Raw genomic sequence first — 5,985 nt, forward strand, 5'->3', positions numbered from 1 at the left:
TTCCCAACCCAGAGCTGGCGACCCTAGTTTCGAGAGAAGTACCAATTCTCATGCTATACACGCATCATTTCTTTGATCGGATGAAGCAGGTCTGGCAAGTTTTTGACATCCCATTGAAAACTCTCTCTTCAGGGGCGGGATGACACCACATTCAGCCATCCTTCTTGCAAATGCCTTTCATCCCGCTAAAATTTATTGTCTACTGTCTGTGTCCTTGATCGCTTTCAAGCTTAATAATAATTATTAATGATGACCCCACACAACAAGCAGCGTTCTTGTATCCCATATGTTATAATCAACACTTGGTTGACCTTATGCATGGTGTATGGAAAATGAATAGAGGTAACTCCCCCCCCACACACACACCAGGGCACCTGATGACACTACTGTGGAGTAGATCCAGGACAGGCAAAAGGGAAGAACAACTTCACGTGATGCACAATTAACTTATGGAACTCACTGCCACATGATATATTGGGAGTTCCTAGCTCAGGGGATCAGACAAATGCAAGAGGGAGAATAGGTCTATTAATGGCTCTGATGGCTAAAGGGAAGCTTCATATTTGGAGGCAGTGGAATTCTAAGCAACAGTTGCTTGGGAGGGCACAACCAGAGGCTATGGCTGCCTGCTTGTAGGTCTTCCAGGGGCATCTGGTGGGATCCTGTGGGGAGCAGAATGTGGAATTAATGGGCCATTAGTCCATTTCCTCCACTTTCTTCCTGTGTGCTGTTTTATTTGTTTGGTTGGATTTCCCCCCCTTCCTCTTGACCCAAAGCGTCTTGCATTGTTCTCTTCTCTTCCATTTTATCCTCACAACAACCACCCAAGGAGTAGGGTTGCCATCCCCCCAGTTGGGGCAGGGTGTCCCCTGATTTCGGGGGGGGGGGCCCTAATCTGCTGCCACCAGTTGGCTGGCGGGGAAGCCCCACCCCTGAACAGCGTCACCGCACAACAGCCCCAGCATGATGACGTCACTACTGGTGATGTCATCGTGCCACGTGCTTTGCACGTGTGACAGAAACATCTAGACAAGGGGCCAGGAGCCCCTCCCCCACGGGAACAGTAAGACTTGGCGACCCTACCTGGGAGGTAGGCTAGGCTGGCATTTTGTGCAACAGGCCCCAAGGTTCCATGACAGAGTGAGGATTTGAACCTGGGTCTCCCAGATCCATACTGGTTCTCTGGTGAAGAACTGGGACAACCCAATTTCATAGAAGTACGAGAAGCTGTGATTATATATTAGAATTCTAATGAGCCCAACAGACACCTTCTAGCTCAGGGGTCGCCAACCTTTTTGGAACTCTGACAAGTGACAGTGGGCACAGTCACAAAATGGCTGCCACCGGAGGTGGGGCCAACCACTCCTCAACATTTCAGGCAGAAGCTCTGTTTAACTGGATTCCTTTTAATTTGCACTGCCAGTCAGAAGCCCCACTGGGGAAAAGCCCCACCTAGCTCTTGGAAGGTGCCAGGAAAGGTGTCTGTGGATGTCATGGCACCCCATGGGCACCATGTTGGAGACCCCTCTTCTAGCTGTTTGTGATGGACACGTAAAGTTGCCTTAGACTTAGTTTCGTGTAGTGGTTAAGTGCGCAGACTCTAATCTGGGAGAACCGGGTTTGATTCCCCCCTCCTTCACATGCAAATACTGGTGTGACCTTGGGTCAGTTACTAGTTCTGTCAGAGCTGTTCTCTCAAGAGCAGTCCTCGAAAGAGCTCTCTCAGTCCCACCCACCTCACAGGGTGTCTGTTGTGGGGAGGGGAAGGGAAAGGAGATTGTAAGCCGCTCTGAGACTCCTTCGGGTAGTGAAGGGTGGGGTATAAATCAATGTCTTCTTCTTCTTCCTCTAACACTATTACAGTATTTCCTTGAAGTATCACCCTGATGCCCACCCTCCCACTTCCTCTTCCTGTTACATATTAGTGCTGGGACAGTAGACAGGGACATAATGCACAGCCTCTGTCATCTGGCAACAAAGGTAGTGACCAGGTGTTTGTGGGCCGGATAAGAGCCCTGGATGAGCTGGTTCTGGCCTGCAGGCCAAAAACTTGACACCCCTGGGCTAGAGCACTTCTGTCCCCTTTGAATTTATATCCTATTCACTGTCAAGAAGTAGCTAGCTCCAGGTTCTCAGGACACAGGTCTCCTCAACCCGCTATTTTCTGAGGGGCTGCCAGCTCTGGTTTGGGAAATCCCTAGAGATTTGGGAATGATGCTTGGGGAGGTCAGAGTCTGGGGACAGGAGGGAGCTCCACAGGGACTCTTTCTTCTCGGTCTTCTGTTCAACCTAGACTTTGTGGTATACCATAGAGTTTGCCCTTCAAAGCCACCCTTTCCTCCAGGGGTACTGTAGTCTGGAGGGCAGTTATAATTTCAGGAGAACTTCAGGGCCCACTTTGAGGTTGGTTAATCTATTAGTTTCGTGGAATTTACCTCCTTGTCCATTTCAGATATGGATTTTTTTTGTGAGTTTGTGTGTGTGTGGTGTGTGTCTGCCTGGAATTCATACTTAACTTCTGGCAACCTTCAGTGGGGCTTGGACATTTAAGGGAGGTGGCTTGCTATGGCCTGCCTCTGCGTTCCGGCCCTGGTATTCCTTGAAGGTTTCCCACCCAAGTACTTGCCAGGGTCAGCCCTGCTTAGCTTCCGAGATTTGACAAGATCGAGTTTGCCTGGGCTATCCAGGTCAGTGCAATTGTAGATATGGAATGTATATGAATACATGGAATGTCTAATGCTTGATTTGCTGCCCTTCAAATAGTGGCCTAAATCAGATGCCTATGTTCTGTGTGGGGGGAAATAATTGGTGTACAGAAGCTCAGATGCGTGCAAACGAAATATCAAGGATTCTTTTTGCACAGAGCAAAATGAAAATGTAAGGCTCAGCCACTGAGATATAGTGGTGTCGTGGTTAAGCGTGTCAGACTAGTATCTGGGAAGTACAAGGTTGGAATCCCCACTTGGGTGACTTTGGGCCAGTCAGTCTCAGCCTAACCTACCTCACAGTGTTGTTGTGGGGATACAATGGAGAAGAGGAGAAGGACGGAAACCGCTTTGGGTCCCCGTTGGGGAGAAAGGACAGGGTATCATAAGTAAATAGGGTCAAAACAGCTTGGATGAGACATTTGAAGATCCCCCCCGTTCATAATATCCTAGAAACCTGTTGTTGGGCATTAACTTTGTACATAAAAGTTGTGAATTTCCCTGGAAGCGTGATAAATAAAGGGCAGGGGTCTACCTACTGTAGACGAGCAAATGGGAAACCCATGTGGGGCTGTGGCTCAGTGATGGTGCACCTTTATTGCTTGCAGAAGGCTCAACTGTCAGCATCTTTAGATAAGGAACAGGTTGCAGATGTTGGGGAAGGTCTGAGATGCTAGAGAGCCACTGCTGATCAGAGTGGACAACATTGGGCTGTATGGATTAGTGGTCAGACACATTACAAGACAGCTCCCTTTGTTCATTTCATGGTTTCCAGTCACTCCTACAATGTGTAGTAAAGAGATTAGTGCTCCATAGGTGACGCCTGTGTCGGAGCAGGGCATGGTGCAGCTTGGGCGCAATTTCCATTTGCACATCAAGGGTTTGCAGTGCCTAGGCTTGGACTGGAGGGCCAACTGACCTGGATAAAACTGGCTGGGCCTGCTCTTGAGCCTTTTGCTGCAGCTTGAGGTGTGGACATCAGGTGACGCTTTTTATGTCACAGAGGGAAATAAATGGCCACCTGTTTGATGTCTCCACACTGGGCTTGTCAGCAGAGACAGAGTCACAATGGTGAGCTGAAAATGGCAACCTTGATTTAGGCCTTTCATGCCTCACTTTCACTGTGCACCTCCGTCAGGTTTTCTTTTTCGTTCTGCATTATTTTCCCTCCCTTCAGCACTCAGTTCGCTTCCCGTTCGCTGTTTCCCCGGGTTTCCTGAGAGGGCTTTTGTGCCGGTATTTCCCTTGCTTTGCTTCAATGCCGAAGGGAAATCAAAAGCATACAGATTCCCTTGGATTTCATCCCCACCTTGTCCCCACCCCTCATAGGCCATTCTCCCACTCACATTTAATTTCCCCTCCTAGCAATATGAGACCTTCGCTAGTCTCCTGCTGCTTGTAAAAACAAACAACTTTACAGCCTTTGCGTTTACCCCTTCCTCCACGACAAGATATGTATTACACCAAGCTCCGCGCAGAAGCAGCCATCAAAAGCATTGTCAAAAAAAAAGCAAACCAGAGTTCCCTGCATGCACAGCGTGCCAGGCTGGGCTGACTTCTCCTGCCGCCCAGTTTAAACCGGGCAGATATGGGCTCACTGTGTGTACAGGGAACCCATGACCAATGTTCCCTCTAAGCTGAGTTAGTGTGAGCTAGCTCACAGTTTTTGATCCTCCGGCTCACATGTTTGCCTTAGCTCAGGAAGGATGGGTCCAGAGCAAACTGATTTATGCAGTAGCCAAATCACTTGCTCACAACTTTAATGCCGGCAGCTCACAAAGCAGAATTTTTGCTCACAAGACTCCACAGCTTAGAGGGAGCATTGCCCATGACTCCCCCCACATGCAGCTCTGTGCTGCCTCCTCCCGCCACCTGGTTCAGACAGGGCGGCAGGAGAGGTCAGCCCAGCCGGGCTTGCTGTGCATGTGGGGAGCTCTGGTTTGCTTTTCTTGATGATGGTTTCTACAGTTGCTTCTGCACAGAGCTTGGTGCAATGTGTATCTTGTCACAGAGGAAGGGGTAAGCGCAAAGGCTGTAAAGACGATCGTCTTCTTATCAATTCAGTATGGCTTCTAGTATGAAAATGATAAACTGAACATAATGAAAGTGCGAAAATGGGAAGTCTCTGGCCTATTTAAATGGAAGGTACTTGCTGGATGCTACTGTGCAGCTGTGACGGGGCGATTGCATAAATGAAAAAGAACCTTTGGGCGCCACCCCCCACACGCCACAAGTGACATTCCACCCCAATTTAGAAAAACTGCATTAATATTTTTTTGTAGCTGCAGAATGAATACACCGGAGGAAAAAGAATGGTGTGTAAGGTGGGAACAGAATCTGAAGTCAAGCTTAAATACTGCTCATAAAGTCTGTGGTGAGCTGTGCATGCATAAAAAGCCTTAAACAGATAAGTTTTTAACTACCAATGATCAGGGCTGTAGCCAGGATTGTTCGGTTTGTGGGGCAAATTTTTTATTGCGGGGCATGCACACACACTCACACACTCTTCAGCCAGAATAAACAATGCCTCCTCCATTCCCAAACAGTTTGCCAACCCACAGACCTCCAAGCCAAATGCAAGGACTCTGTTCTTTCCCTCTCACTGTCGGGGGGCCTGGGCTGGATAGGAAGTCAGGGGTGGGGCCTTGGTAGTATGTTGGGGGCCGGGCCCCGAAAGGCCCCTCTGTAGCTACAGGCCTGCCAATGATGTGTGAATTCCCTTCTGGCTCACATTGGAACTGGCTTGATGTTTTGGAGTTTTCTCGGAGAAGTCTGGAGGAAAGCTTGACTTTTCCTAACAAGTTTCTGACTTCACATCTTGCCACTGAAGCTGAGCAGTGATCCCCAACATGGTGCCCACGGGGATCCCCAACATGGTGCCCAGCAATGGATTTTCTGGTAACCATGTGCTTCTTTGACACAGTGTCTCTTTCCCAAAATGAACATCCAGTCCTGGCTTTTGAGCACTTCACTGGAGGCAGAAGTGCTCCAGAAGAGCCCGGGAAATATGACTTTTGGGGATGGGTTGTTGTACAGTGGTAGAGCATCTGTTTGGCATGCAGAAGGTCCCAGTTTCAATCCCTGGCATCTCCAATTAAGGATCAGGTAGTAGGTGATGTGAAAGACCTTTATCTGAAACTCTGGAGAGCTGCTGCCAGTCTGAGTAGACAATTCTGCCCTTGCCAGACCCAGGGTTTGATTCGGTACAAGGCACCTTCATGTGTGTATGGAGCATCCACTGAAAGACAGTTGCCTCCATTGTTGGAAGAAGAAAAAGAAG

The sequence above is a fragment of the Gekko japonicus genome, unplaced genomic scaffold, assembly GCF_001447785.1.
Source record: "Gekko japonicus isolate JY-2015 unplaced genomic scaffold, Gekko_japonicus_V1.1 scaffold112, whole genome shotgun sequence".
Classification (NCBI taxonomy): Eukaryota; Metazoa; Chordata; class Lepidosauria; order Squamata; family Gekkonidae; genus Gekko; species Gekko japonicus.